Source organism: Manduca sexta, chromosome 17 (assembly GCF_014839805.1).
Source record: "Manduca sexta isolate Smith_Timp_Sample1 chromosome 17, JHU_Msex_v1.0, whole genome shotgun sequence".
In the NCBI taxonomy this organism is placed as follows: domain Eukaryota; kingdom Metazoa; phylum Arthropoda; class Insecta; order Lepidoptera; family Sphingidae; genus Manduca; species Manduca sexta.
Genome location: NC_051131.1, coordinates 10924328 through 10940971, shown reverse-complemented (window position 1 = coordinate 10940971; position 16644 = coordinate 10924328). Strand labels below are relative to the sequence as shown.

Genomic DNA, 16644 nt, shown 5'->3' with positions numbered 1-16644 from the left:
AACTAGTTGTTCCAAATTTCCGGCTCTGTAAAACAAATAAATCTTATCTAGCGAATTGTATCAAATTCTATAATAAAATCCCCCCTGAAATAACCAATCTGCCCGGCTACAAATTTAAGTGTCATGTTAAGCGCGAATTAATGTCAAAGGGGTATTATAATGTAAAGGATTACCTCGATGATCAGACGGTTTGGAAAAACAGTCCTGCACACCCTGTCCAACCCTATGTTAACGCCAATATTATAAATTAACTACATAAACGTCTCATGTGTACCTTTCTACAATTTTGACATTATACTGGGTAACAGTTTTAAATTTATGTGACATATTTTATTTTATATTGACTCATTGAATTATCAATGTATAATAGACGACCGACCGATCATTTTGTTGCACCAGCCTTAAAATTTATAATCTTAATTATATTGACCAAGATCTGCGACAAAATATGAAATGAAAATATTATGTTTGTAAATGTAGGCGTATGCACGCTGTACACTGACTGTTTCATAGTTTTTATAATTTTTTAGTATTATTGTTTTTTCGTTAGTTTTTAGTAATTGCTAAATACTTTTATGTGGATTTTCTCCGCAATTTTACGGTGATGTGCGTGTATTAGCTTATATAATTAATCAGACTTTGTATAGAAAAGACTTATTAAAAAATATATATATATTTAATAACAATATTATAAATGAATAGACAATTGATGACAAAAATAAAGCCCGGAGTTTCTTTCTGCCTTTCTTCTTCGGGTAGTCATCGCTTAGGTAGTTAGTGAAAGGCTGGTAGGTTAGCTAGGTTAGGGCTTTTATTGTCCTCACCGGTGAGGATCGCGACGCGTTTCTCCCTTATTGCTTATTTAAAAATACATACATACATAATTTTATTTCTTCTTCCCTGCCAGCCCGAGCTGGCTTCTTTGTTTACTAAGTATATTTTTCATTTATTTTATTGTCTTTGTTTATATAAGCTAATCTAATTAAGTAATAATTGAATATTCTCATGTACCTTGACTTATCATAAGTGCAACTATGTTCGCCTACGTGATGAATAAAGCATTTTTATTTTTTATTTTTTATTTATTTATTTTATAGCTGGTTTATAAAAACAAGATATCCGCCAAAAATAAGCATTTCAACTGTTTGTAATTAGTAAGATATTGAGACTAGCTGTAGAATAATTAGACCGCCATGATTATTTTAAATCCCCGAAAATTTTTGGTCCTTTGCAATTGTGGCATTCAAACACCTACCTACTGAATTTACTTGATATCACACGCCAATCTTACATGGTATTTCGCATCATGAGTCTATTTATAATTAAAACTAACAAAAGAAGTTTGTGTTGACGTGGCAAGGTTGTCATAAATCTGTGACGACAATTGCTGCGCTGCATACTTGTGTTTATTAGGTAAAGTAGGACGCCACGGTGGCAAAGTAGGTCGAAGATCAATATTAAAATACGGTAAGCAAGTAGGTTCATAACTTCCTTTCAAATCCTTTTCATGGTATCTTGCGTACTGTTTTTCCGATTCTTGACCCACGCAAAGTTTTACATAAAAGTTTCTGTAATCTATTGGAACGTCAAGTAGTCTCATTTTACAATAGTGTAACGTTTCGAGCGATGACACTGCCAGATGTAGGTATAAGGCGCCTGAAATTGTTCGATATTGAAGTTACAATTTTTTTTTGATCTGACTTACGATATAATAATACAGGCACGGTAGTGTCCCCACTGCATCTGATGGTAAGTGAAGTCGGGTCTAATAAAATGCCGACTGACGAGGGATGATTACCCCTCGACAGTGGACATAATTATGCCGGCCTGTTGGTACCGGATGTACACAGGCTGATCTCGGAACGCGACACACTTACGTGGGCCACTATGGCGGGTTTTAACACCTTGTGTACGGTGGTCGCTCTCCGGGCGGATATAAAATATATACTATCACCAGCAAAGTAAAGCAAGTGTACTGCTCGTGGTAAATATCACGATCAGCCATAAACAGTAAGCAACATCGAACTTTCAATTACAAAGAACTAACGAGAGTGCCAATGCCCAGCACCCTGGGACATGATATTTAAAAATTCATAATTAAAACCACCCTTCTAGTTCTAACATAGCTGGAATGGCATAAAGAACTACATAACAGTAAATAATAAAGTTCTAAATAATAAAATTAAGTTCTCTGTAGATACTTACAATATAGTAAATATAAAGCATATTTCAAACAGACAAATATTATTTTCTTAAAAATGCAGTATTCACTTTTACTAACCTACAAGAAACAGCATTTTATCCATGTCAAGAGTAATTTAATTCCGTACTTGAAAGTTGAAATTGCAATAGTTTATGAACATTGAAGACGCCGTCACTTGAAACGTTAAGTAGGGGTAATTATTTTCATGCAAATTACACGGCTTTGTTAATAACTAGGAGTGTATAACAAGCTATTAATTAATTGGGCAATGTATTTCAATTTGTGTTAATATGTCGTCGTCAGAACATGGGGTGATAAGACAACCACTACTTTATTATTGGTAAATTGTTTGGGTAAAATTTCTGATTCACTACTCAATGTAATAGATACTGTATTTAATATGTACAATTATATACCTATCTTGTAAATTGTTACTGTACAATTAAATTCTGGCAAAAATGTATCTTTTTTCACCTTTCATAATAATATGTCCCTGTGCTGGGTTAAGGTTGGCTGTTACTTCTTCTAATTCTTCCCGTCTCGCGTTACTTATCTCCATCCCTTTCGTTAAAAATGAGCTATCATAATTTTAAAAAAATCGTGACAAATAAAAAATCGATAATAATTTTATTAAATTATGTTTACTTTTAGTGAATAAGGATTACTTTTGATCAATAAATGAAATGATAACAGTCATACGTAATTGTTGTCAGAATTTAATTTTATGCGATTTATTATTTAGTTAACTAGGTACTTCTCAAATCTTCAGTTCGCCGGGATTCGTGAACGTCTTGTTAAAATTAAGACTGTTTCAAACCCATAATTATGTCAATATTTCATTGTGAAAAATTATAATTAATAATTTCATAGCCCTTTTCATTAAGTTGCCATTACATATTCAGGTTAATAGTGCGTTTATTGTTCTTACGCCATGTGGGAGATAGTAGTAAATTACATTTGGTTAGCCTTTGTTTCGAAGGGCAACATAATGAGTTAATTTATTTGTATTGACCGGTAGTATAAACTTCAATGGTATTGAAACTCGGCTCGGTACTTTTGTCAAAACTATTATTTATTTTGTAGAAACTCTTCTGGCTATTATTTAAGTTATGTTTTGGCAATACTTATGGCTTTTACTTTGTTTATACTTTTACAATTCAAGAAGATACTATCTATAAGAGAACATAGAAAGTTTCTACGTAATTATATATTGTTACATTTCAAGAAGTTATTGTTATTTAGTCGGCTGGTCGATAACTTCAGCGAGTAGACAAGACTAAAGTCTTATTTAGACGGACTAATTATGGCTAGAAATAATCGTCAGGATAATATTATTGTTAGCAATAATCGATCTGTCTTACAACCGTCTTCAATAAACGATCCCAATCTCAATCTTTAATCCGATTCTGAGAATGAACCAATCAAAATAAGTCATTTGTAAGCATGTCAAAAAACCGTGTTCTGATTGGTCCATTTTTGAGATAAGTCGAATAAAGTGATTGGGATTTATTGAAAAGGGGTAATAAGACTTTATTTATTCAGTCTCTATAATAACTGTTAGACTTTCCGATAAGACAGATGAATAAATTGGATTGTATTTTTCTTGTGCTCGTTTATATGTAAATAAATATGCTTATTTACGGCGACATTCATTTATAAGACATCGTGTTATGATATCTGATGTAATTAATAATGTTCTTAGCGTGTTCTATGATTGTTAAAAAGAAGGTAAGGCCGTTAAATAGGGTCTTTATTTTAAAATCGTGATGCGTTGCACGTTTTTTTATTACAATGTTTTATTGCAGTAAGTAGATATCGTAGTGTCGCAAATGTTAGCAAACTGTTTACACCTCTAACTGTAGAGTGCTATTTATCTTTTCAATGTTCAAATACCCGGTTTTTGTTATCGAAATTTCATTATTTATGCAAATTAAAAAAACAGTTGGTTGAGGTAAAAAAAAATCTGTAACTAGATTTAATTGCTTTATTTAAATATCTGTCCTGTTAATAAGAGGCATATGATTAACCCAGATCATAAAATAAATATAGAAGTAATTAATTTATTAAAAACCAATAAACATTTTACAAAAATGGATATTTATTTCAGATGCTTTATTATTTCAAATTAATAGGGATATGTTAATTCTACATAGTTTCAGAAATGAGAAAACCATTCGTAAATCCTAACTATGGTATAACTCTATCGCGTTTATTTCCATTTCTCCCAATTACTGATAACATCAATGAAAGACGACGTTTTTTATCCTGATGTGTGTTCTTCACTAGTCGTTCTTTGTCATGATTATTTTGGTCCTTAGATTCACAATTTTGATCATTTTGGTCTTTACTTTTCCAATTTAGATCATCTTGGTATTTACTTTTCCAATTTTGATTATTTTGTTCTTTATATTTCCAATTTTGATTATTTTGTCCTTTATATATCCAATTTTGATTATTTTGGTCTTTAGTTTTCCAATTTTGATTATTTTGTTCTTTATATTTCCAATTTTGATTATTTAGGTTTACATATTTCCAATTTTGATTATTTTGGCCTTCTGTTTTCCAATTCAATGTTATCTCCTTTTCTACTACACAATGGCCATAGTATTTGATGTCTATTTTGCGTTCAGCAAGTCCCGAGTTCCAGATATCACAAAAGTCTTTGTATGTTTCACCATTGGTGCCACACACTGGGCCGCCGGGACCTTCGCGCGGACAGGTGCCGAGGACGTATGAGTTTATAGGTCTTAATGTGTTTATAATCGTCAGCAATATTAGCACTGCAATGCGCAAAAACGAAGTATTATTCTCTATTATTTTAATTTAAAAATCATGAAATGAATTTTGATAAGTATACAAAATAAAATAGAGGGAATATTATGAAAAATACGTGAGACATTTTTAATTAAAAACTCGAAGAGAACTAAATCAGTAAACTTACCTAAATTAAACATGATGCTGACTAACTGTGAGTAGACTAAGAAAAAGCATAGTTAATAAAATAATGTCAAAACATGTATCCGTATAATTGCTTTTAATTTTTAATAATGTTCTTACATAGTTTCATTAAACCTCGATTAAATAGCATCTGAATTAAGACAGCGTTTTCCCATCTGTTTTCACATTCTACCAGCGCCATCTTGAACTACATAATCAATTAGAAAATTTACATCACTCCTCATCAATTTAGATTAACCAAGATCGACGTGGAAAGGAATAAATACTCATCGCCAACTCGTTTTTAAACGATAAACCTATTGTTATATAGCGAACAAATTCAAATATGTGTTTATATATTTATTAAAAATCCACAGACTTTAATACTAGAGTGACACAATGTGATAAACTTATCTTAGGGCCAATATTAAATCAATTTAATCAAATCAATTTATTTTACATAAAACATGGTATAAATTATGATGTTAAATATCTTACATGTGCAACATGTTTCACCGTTTCAACGGTATGCAAAATTATATACGTACTTATAATTAGAGAACGTAGTTAGGCAAATTACCTATTATTAATATATCTATTCCCTTTTAGGTGTAGTTTACTCATACAAATAAAAAAAAAAAATAAGGGATTTACATTTTGTTTACACGTTTAAATAACAGGCAGTCAAAAATGGGAACCAATCGATAATTATATAAATACCTGAGTCGAATCATTTGCAAAGAAAAAAAAAAAAAAAAAAAATGTCAAAAATGGGATAGTGTCTCTAGAGGAACATTTATGTGTGTGTTGTAATTATTGTGTCAATCCAATTAAAATAATCGCATAATCGATTTTCATTTCACTTAGACCTATACCAATCAGCTGCTGCAGTTTTAATCACATCCGTAAGAGTTATCGGTGTTGTTGATTAAGTAATTAATATGTTTAATTGTTTACTTATTTATAGCACCTCGTTATGCCAGTAACATTAATAAATTTCTAAAGGCCGGTTTTATATATTATTTTGTGGAACCCCATTAGGTTTTCCCTTAAGAAGGCTCCCCTAATGAACACATCAAAGTAGTGCATCGACCCTGAAATCGACCAGTGCCATTAATAAACTAATGGCCGATTTTATATACATATATTTTTTTTTATTTCGTAGAACCCTATTAGAATTCCCCTTAAGAAGGCTCCTCTTATGAAAACATCAAAGTAGTGCATCGCCCCTAAAATAGAGATCGATGATTTTTTAGTACTTATTGTTGCTAGCAAGAACTTGTATTAATACTATAATTACTTTTTTTACTGCCTAGGTGACGTAGTTGTGTTACGGCACGACTGCAGTGCTGAGGTCTCGGGTTCGATCCTCGGGTCAGACAAAGGGATTGGTATAGGTTTTTCCTACTCATTATAAGCCCGGAGAAATTGATAGGCTTGTCCCCATCACGTCATGGAACGGAATACGTATGAAGGAAAGTGGGTTCACCTGTTCCGCCTCTGCTTACCCCATGGGGATTAAAGGCGTGAGTTTGTGTGTGTGCGTAAGTATCTTGTTTCGCCGAAAATCTCGTGTAGGAGCATTTATCGTATTTTTTTTTGTAATATCAGGAATCTATAACGGTCTTAAAGCTAATTTCATTTCTTGAATAACTTTTGCTTATGTAAAAAAAACAAATTTGAGTAATTTACGGCAGCAAAATTGAATATATCGTATTCAATTAATATTTTTGTTTCTTTATTTAAAGCGTAAAGTTATTGCATTGTAGGTACAAAATTAATGGAACGGTAAATCTCATTTATTTGGGTTTTGTTGTATTTTATTATTTATTAAGTAATTGGATTTTAAATTCATATAAAATTTTATTGTAAATATGATAGTTACGTTGGCAGTTGTTTATGAAAATGTAATAGTTATAAGGTGCATTCGGCTAAGTTCAAATAAGGGGTAAAATCGTATAACCCAAATGTACTCCGTTTGTTTTTCCCCGCGCTATATTTTTAAAGGTTTTAAACTTTACATGCTATATTTATTATAGACTATAAAGATACCTAATATAATCTATTTTTTTATTGAGCTTGAAGAAAGCCATGGAATAAATAAACAAAATAAATACAATAAAAGTACGACATGTAGAAATACGCAGAATCTATGATGGATAAGAATATAAATTGATATAGGCAGACTACAATACCAACAGATATGTTATTCACATGTAATACTAGTTATAAGAATTACAAATCATCTAGATGAAGGTCACTGGCGGTGCAAGATTTGGCTTCTTGTTCTCGATTCCTTTGCATGATTTGCAAGAAACATATAAGATGTCTTATGTAAGATCACTACTGAGTTTTTGTAATGTCATGTTATAATGTAACATTCGGTATTAAGTCTAATGTCAAACTCTAACTATTATGTCAAAGTCGGACCAACATTTGACATTTGGAGGTGTGGGTTTACATAGCGATTGCAAGACCAGTTGAAGGATTAATGTGTATCGGAATCATACGTTCTAGTTACCTGCCCTATTCTTGCGCCGACTTCAGCCATATTGTGTTATAGGTGCAATTTGGGCGACTTTACCAATATCTACAGGTTAGGTCAACTGTGACGTAGACTATACAATTTTTCGTTTCTATTGCTCAGTTAATAAGTACTGCATCTCGTTTATGGACTTGAATAAAACTTGTACTGGGTCATCATAATACTGACATAAATTTTGACAGTGTTTTCTGATTAAAAAAAAAAATCTTTTTATATTATTAACTATTCACGTATCTTTAATTTTATAGTCATGCATATATGGGCAGATCTAAGTAATAAAAGATAGGCTATTGTGACTTAAAACATAAAATCGGTCAGATTACCATAACATACACATTGCATGTGGTGTACCTAAATATTATAGAACATTGTAAATATTTGCATACTATTAATTAATACTTAAAAAAGTACCATTTATACCAAAATATAAAACTAATATGAAACAAGTTTTCATAGTATTGTAATTGTAAAACGTTTATTGAAATAATAACGATAATTTTATTCATAGAGCAAAAAATCAACTATTTATTATCATGGTAGCTTTTTTATTCTTTTGCTAATATGGTCCAATGGGAGGCCAGCCTATGATTGCTTTTAGAGGTGAAATTCTCGGCCTGAGTGTTTCCGGATGTGTGAAAGGTTCTGATTCCGGGTCAGAGGCAACGTCAGGCCACCCTTTGCTTGGTTTTAGAGGTGGAAAACTTTGTATTAGTTTTTCTGCTGGTTTCGAAGGAACCGATTTTTGGACAGGACCAATGGGAGGCCAACCAGACCGGCGATGAGGCTTCAGCGGGTGACTGTAATAGATTGTTCCGTGAAGAGGTTCAAAAGTGTAGGCACCTATCTCGTGGATATTGAAGATACTATCTTCTTCGTCCGATGAATCTTGGGAATACACGTACTTTGACGGTTCTTGCCCATTCTTCTTCGATAATATCACAGGAACTGTTAATGAGAAATAAACTTTAAATTATAGCATTACATTGCACTATCTAATGATGTTTTTATGGATTCTTCTGTAAAGTTAGACTTTCTAGGAGTCTTCGCGCTAGTTCAGGGGAGATAACATTTCATAATGAAAGCGTTATGAGCCTATGAGTTCTAGGACCTGCTATAGGTCTCCTGAGTAAGCTTTTCGTCACATAAACATATAAGCCGGCCAAATACAAAAGTCACACTCTAATAAATGAACCCAAATAAATATCAATAAGATGAATATTATCTACATCAGATGTTAAATAATAATAAAATATAATTTATGATAATAATTTACGATAATTTTCATATTATAACATAAAACTTGTAAAAAAAGGGCTTCAACATCTTACTATAAATCAACCCCCTTATTCATAGACGTTTTTTATCGAAGGATAATATTGTTGTATCTCGGTATTAGCCAATCACAACGGCCCGATGTCTACGCACTGCGAAGGCTCCCATGCGTCGGCACTGAGAAACAGACTTGTTATCACAGCTTGCTCCGTCCTTAGATAAATAACGTCTATGAATACTGGCGTAAGTGTTTTAAATTTCATACTTGTTTTAACATGAAGTAACAACACGTGTAATTCCATATTCACATACAAATAATTTCATATATATAAGAATCTGAAAGATCACAAATATTCGATGCATCGATGATGATCAATGAAACCTTTTTAAATTGAATAACATACCGATAGTCAAAATCAATAAGAGTCGTTTAGCCATCATAACTCAAAGCAATATGCGTATGATTTCTGCCGATTAAGTGTATAAAACTATGGTCATGTTAACACGTCTTACATGGTAGCAATTAAAAAATAATTAACAATTTGCGAAGTTACTTAGGTATGCATACTTCACGCATTTGTCCCTTCTCAGGGGTAAGCAGTGGTGTAACACTATACATTTCGAAGGTAATATTAGCTCTCAATAGGGGACGCTTATTGCCTGAGGTTTTGAACCTGAGCAGAAAATCTCAATATCACTTTACCCCAAGGTATCGAACCCAAGAACTTAGCACACAAAACATACCGTGCACGTAATATAGTTGTAGTGCGTAGTTAAGCCAATAAGGCAATGATTTATATTACATTGATTGAGATTATTCATGTTATTAATTACTTTGATTAATGAATTAAAACGAAATTTTAATGCGATTCTTAAGTTCATTTTTGACCGTAGCCTTTAATGGGACCACTAAAGATAGTTTTTAGGCATCGCGACGTAGTAAGAACTATATACGTACCTAACTTATTCTTTATGCAGCTCCAAAAAGGTTTTCAAACATCCAGTTATTATTCAAATCCTTTCTTTTTAATGTCCTATTTCCTATCTGCCTTTTTAACTCAGAACAAGAACAAGCACTTTTTAACTACTATTCTTATAACTTCAGTATTCTAATTGAAGATAAAATTATCAGGTATATTATACATACATACTATTTTCTCAGAATAACAAAATAAATTGATAAGAGATGGCGTTATTAAGAATCTTTCTAAAAATTCTTAAGCAGATCATAACAACGTAATACACATCTCTCTCTCATACTTATTGTCTGTTTTCTGATACGACTGCAGAACAGAGGTCTTGGGTTCGATTCCCGGGTCGGTCAAAGTGATATTGAGTTTTTCTACTCAGCATCAGCCCGGAGTCTGGGATTTATACCTGATGTGGCGACAAGCTCGCCCCATATCACATCATGAGACGGAATACAAACGGCTAAAAGTGGGTGCACAAGTTGCTCTTCTGCGTACCCCTTCAGGAATAAAAGGTGTGAGAGTGTGTGTGTAAGTGTTAAATGTACATACGTTATACCATGCATCAGAAATTTAGGCCATAGTTTTGATAAATGAGCTTTTGTTAATTTGCAATTATAACCGATTTATTTATTTTTGAGACAAAATTTTGCTACGACGCCAATAACAAAATGTTTGAAGTTCATAAAAATAAATAATAGGACCTCTTTGTAACTTCATTTTATTTTTAATGTTTAAAGTCCATGTAATAAATAATAGTAGCTCTTTATACCTTTATTTTATATAAATATAATAAATTAATGCAGTCAGTGAATAAAGAAAACAATAAATATGTGCTTTTAAATCATAATTTATTATTAGACATCGGGTTATATGCATTTGCATGTCAGCATATGCAAATTTTGAAACGCTAAACTGTGTGTGTGTGTGTGTGTGTGTTATTGCATAGTTTATTTATATTGAAACCTAGTGCTTAATATTTGCATTCATATTTTGGCATTCTGATAGTGTATATAATCCATTGTTTATTTATTATATTTCTTATGACTTTATACTTAATTATCATAATTAATAAGCTAATTTTATTTATGTTTACGTTGTCAGTGGCAAATTTTTCGGAATATGATAAACAATGTCTTAAAACTATACCTTATGTATAGTATGCATTTATAACTAAATTATAAATTAAATAGACATTGAAGAATTAAAAACCATGATATCGCCTGTTTTGTAGTTCCCTGGGTCGTTTGAATATACGGTGTCCCTTCCCCCTTTTCTTCTTTCTCCTGCCATGGCCACGACTTTTCGAACTCTGCATGGCCATTAATTTCATTTTGCGCGGTTTCGGAATTTCGTTTAAAGAAATCGAACAGCTGCCCTGATGCAGCACTTGCAGGTCCTCATCCTCCAATTTAGCGGAGTTCAGATGACAAATATTTTTGTATGTGATACCGTCAGTGCCACAAACAGGTTCATTCGACGGACAGCGGGCCGCATCAACGCTAATGCTCCATTGTGTGCTAAATAGCCATACTAGAATCCCAACTGAAAACAAGATAGATATAATTATATCTAAATTTACTATAATTATCATGCGTAAGGTAAAAAAAAAGCTAATTACGATGACTCGACAAAATTCAACTATAGAATCTTTATGTGTTAATAAAATTACACAATAATTAAGAAAAAATATAAACTTCAGCACAAACGTTTTAAAAATATTTAAAACCATGTAATGTTTAAGACTAAAACTACTTTTAATAAGAAAACTCAATGTCGACTGCTTTTATGCAACAGTTTATTTTATAATTTAAACGCAAAATACGTCTTATCATTACTTTTAAAAAATGTGTTCACTTGATTTTCTTCTCTTCTGTCTGCCTTCGGTTAAGTATATAAGGAATATTTGCACAGGATTTTTAATTATAACACTATTACGTATCACTATATTGAGTAAAACTTGTTATATTTATATATTGTTTACTTACATGACAAATGCATTATAGTGTATTTCGTGTCACATCTTTTATCAGAGTAAAAAAAAATATTCTCGTTTTATTTGCGATTTCTAACAACTGTACTGAGTTGGCTTTCAGCATAAAATTACGTACAAAACATATAAAACTAAACTAAAATGAAACATGGCGCATTAATTAGATGCGAATACTATTTTAATTGGATATGTAAATACATAGCATTTCGTTTCTAATTATATTTCAACACTAGTTTACTGGCAACGTTTTATGTGAAACTGTTGAAGTTAGTGTTTAATTTCTTGGTATGTTAATTTAAATAAGAGGTTTTCTTCTTCTGGTTGGCGATTAACCCGGCTTAGGTGCTGAGGACTGCCTTCCTACTGTGATCCTTCCATTTCGTCCGATCTTTTGTATCCTGCTCAGTGAGACCATTGACTCTCATATCTTCCCGGAGAACGTCAAGCCAACGCTTCTTGGGCCGTCCCCGAAAACGAGCACCCGTTAGTTACCGTACGGTCAGGCACAGGCTTTTGCGACTGACGTACTCCTGGGGTTTTCTTAACACGTTTTGAAGCATAAAAATGAGAGTTGTCATGTAATAGAAGTTTCTGAGGGCCGAAGAGACGTCATGTGACCTGCTTAGCTATCTCTTTTTTTTATTCTATATTTATTTCAGGGTTTTATCCACAAGGAAGCTATCTCTTCGGTCTTCAGACATTCAGGAATTATTTCCCCTATTCTACGCTTTACTATACGATATTTACTACTTAATTACGTAAGAGGAATTTTTATAATACGTATAGTATGTAAATTAATGCCTGTAACATACCTAATATCATTCAAACATCAATGCATAAAAACTGGCGCGCGAGTAGTTTACATAATAGTTCAAGTTTTATTTATTTTTTTAAATAAAAGCTTTTACCTACGGGTCTACTTGCTTTGAAGTCTGTTAATAGTAAAAACAGTAGTCTAGTTTATCCCGTTCAATATTTAGGGATTATTATTCCTACTAGTGAAAATACTAATACCAACCCTGTATGATATGTAATTAAACCTACTCCGAAGCATGAGCCTCCTTTACTACTGAGAGGGTTTAGGCCTTAGGTCGAGTATATGACCCCTTCGACTTGAAAGCTGGACCCCCGCAGAATACACATAACTTCGAAAAGTTGGAGATGTTTTCTTGGGTAATATAGTAACTAGGCTATAAGTAAATGAATTTCGAGAATCATTTCAATAGTTTCATAGACCCTCTGCATTTATACTAACAATCTCTTTTTGTAATATTACTAGATTCTGCTTGCGACTTCGCCTGCGTCAAAGTGTTTTCACGGAATAAAAAGTAGACTATGTCTTTCCGAGGGTCTCAGACTATCTCCATACCAAATTTCATCGAAAAACAATATATAATTTTAGAATTAAATTAAATTAGATCAAATTGTAACATGTATGCGGAGACTATAAGCAATATGTATATTTATATAGTTATGTAATTTTTTAATTTTTATTAGTCTGTAAGTCTTGCTAAAAATAAATAAATTTATTGGTTTCAGACAGAAATCCTCGGCGAGAGATTTTTTTTTATAATATGTAAGGATGAATCTATAGGAGGATGTAGATAACAGGTTTGCCATTACATAATGGCCTAATATAGTAAAGGTGACTGTCCTAATAAAAATTCTCACAGAGATAAGACTGTATCAGCCTGTGTTTTTTATCATATAGTATGCAAATATAGTACTATTTATGTTGTAGAGTCGCGTTGTAGTTTTTTACATCAATGGCCTGACCATTGATGCAATAAAAATTACTATCAGGAGGCTATTCCCACGAAGTCAACATTTCACTTTTACAAAGTGCTTTATTATTTTTATTTGTGTTGGAAGAATGAGATTAAAAAGTTTTGAATTTGGTGAAAGATAGAAGAAATTAATGGTTCCCCGTTTATTTATCTTTCGGGATGATTGGAAAATTTTACTAAAAATAAGATAGAATGTTTCAAATGTTATGTTCAAAATGAAATGACGGCTCTCGCACAAAAAAAATCTTATATTCCAGTAATAAGCTGGTATAAGCAATTTGCCTGTTTCCAGTGTACAATACAAACGATTAATCGTAGGCGACATCCATTTTATGTCCTAATTTGGAGGTCCAAGATGTAGTAAAAGTTTTAGACTTAAATCTCTACTTCGATAGAATTATGCGCCAGTGTGGAATCACTTTGTGAATGGTATTAGTGTAGTTACTGAGGCGCAGAGGGTATATATCCCATTAAAAACCCTTCCTCGTTCCGGTCTAAACATTGGGCACGCAATTAAAATTCCTACGGCAATAAGAGAGTGCGTGGGCTGAAATAGATACTTATCTTGTGGCTTACTAGCATAATAAACGTACAAGATACAATATATTTTATATTATTAATATTTCTGTCATAAAAATCTTTTAAATAAATTAACTTTATATAATAAAATAATATATTATATGTTTTGTAGTTTCTACTGTTATAAGCGGGTTAAGTTCTTACACACACACATCATGCATTTATGTCCGAAGGGGTATACAGAGGCACAATCAGGGCACCCAGTTTTGGCCAAGTGTGTTCCGTCCCATGATATCGGGCTGAAATTCCAGACTTTGAGCTCATACTGATAAGCCGAAAATCCCAAATATCACTTTGGCCGACCCGGGATTCGAACCCAGGACCTCAGAGCGCTGCTGTATCGCGCATGCAGTACAACTACGCCACCGAGGCAGTCGATTAGTTCTTAATTGGGTAAAAATATTTTTGCTCCATCATGCCAGTACAGATTTTCTAAATAAAAAACTAAATACCAACAGGAAATTGCAATATGAATAAATATTTTAATTTACGAAATCTTCTTACAAATAATATCTATAAGATGTCAGTACGAATCGCTTCACAAAAGGGTGCTAAATTTTTTATGTTTTATATAATCCTTTTAAATAGATTACTATCTATACATTATGGCAAATGGCGCAATGTTATTCGATACATTTCCGGATGGAACAATATTCGACTATGATCGGTCATATGGCCAGCATGTGGCATTGAACGGGGCCTAAAATGGAACGAAGCCTTACGAAAATATTATAGTAATTATACAAAATGGAAGCCTTAGGTGTCCTAGTGTTTATTACTTCTTTGACTAAGTCCGTAATACATTGTGATTTCGCGAACATATTCAAACCGCAGATTTTATCTTCTGTTTTATTATGTTATGCATAGTATCTATTTTTAGGATTCTTAAATACTATCAGGCATACCCGAGGCTTACCTTAGCGTTAACCTAAGTGTTAATCTGACAAGGTCAGCTTATACAAACACACCGGACTTTTGTGTAAGAGCTTAAGGCGCTCGCAACCCTTGAAAATTAAGCGACCATGCTGAGGGCAACCAACTAATGGATTACGAACCTCAGCTCAGGACGGTCACTGGGAAAGGATGAGCCATCAATGATCAGGGGAAAAGTTGGTAAGAACATAAAAGTGGATTAAGTCTATTTGAAGTCATTAATTTGATCTAGCTAGTTCTGTGACTGACAATACGACTACGTATTTATTTCTGGATATTCCCCCTTCCTGTACATTGTGCCAACAACCCTACGCCGTCATCCTGTCTAGCCCGGAGACGACTGTTCCTAAGTGCCTAGTTTATTAGCAATGCCTTATTCCAGAACTCGTTTACGCCAATCTCCCTTTGTATGAAATAACAAATCGTTTTGCTTTTAAATTCTTGCACAATGTCAACATAGCTCTTTTATCAAAGGAAAATGTAAGTATTATCAGAACTATTTTATTAAGTATATTGTCTAGGTTCGAACCAATTTTCTCATAACTGCAAATATTTAGTAAGTTAGAGAGTCTATTAAGGCCAATCTTGTCGAAAATTTCTAACCCAGTATCATGAATGCTGGCATGGATAGCGAACTTCTTTGTAGATAATTGAGGATTTCATCATTTATTTGAGAAATCACTAATATGAGTCTGCCAGAACTGAAATAAGCTAGCATCAATAAAATAAAAACTTAGTTGGTTATTATGCATAATGCAGTTCTTTATATAAGGAAGTATTTTTAACATGTTTACATTTTTCTCATGTCTCTAACATTTTCAAAGTTATGAATTTTATATATTAAGTAGTTAGTTGTTCAGTGGCGGAAATTCTACTGTCGAATTTAATATATTTGTAACACATATTATAAACAACTTTTATTTTTCTGCACTCCTTCGCTATATTAACTTTAATCATGCCAAACCCATACTCCGTGTGCGCAATGTGTTTAAAGAGAGGTACAACGTTTTCTTTTCATGTATTATATAGATTATTGAGTTAATCGCATTCAAACAAGCAGACAGATGCGGCGGAAACTTTATTTTATAATATATTTTTTAGAAATTTTTAAGCAGAACAATTCCGTCATACATGATTGTTCCGTAACTTTATCTGTTTACACAACGCACGCTACGGAATGTCTCAAAAGGAATAAATTTTACCCATTTTTGCAACATTTTTCATTGCTGCTCCGCTCCTATTGATCATAGCCTTGATAAGTGAGCTATCCATCACTAAAAGATTTTTTTAATTCCAACCAGTAGTTTCCTATATTACCGCGTTTAAACAAACTCTGCAGCTTTATATGCCTTTAGATATAGATTTATTGACATCGGCACTCCCAAATTGGCTGTGATTGGTTGACATTTTGTTATTAGTTGCAGTTT

General features: G+C 32.6%; 1 protein-coding gene and 2 long non-coding RNA genes across 4 annotated transcripts in view; 1 reads left to right on the top strand and 2 right to left on the bottom strand.

Moving 5' to 3' along the window:
• The window catches only part of LOC115449500 (cerebellar degeneration-related protein 2-like), a 94104-nt gene that overhangs the window by 15494 nt on the left and 61966 nt on the right, over positions 1 to 16644 (top strand). The window lies entirely within an intron of this gene.
• On the bottom strand, positions 7893 to 9449 carry LOC115449502. The gene is made up of 2 exons (XR_003939173.2): positions 9362 to 9449; positions 7893 to 8630 (listed from the first exon to the last, which is right to left on the bottom strand). It is a non-coding gene; the product is annotated as an uncharacterized LOC115449502 (long non-coding RNA).
• LOC115449503 lies at positions 10760 to 12264 on the bottom strand. Its single transcript, XR_003939174.2, has 2 exons — positions 11914 to 12264; positions 10760 to 11470 (listed from the first exon to the last, which is right to left on the bottom strand). It is a non-coding gene; the product is annotated as an uncharacterized LOC115449503 (long non-coding RNA).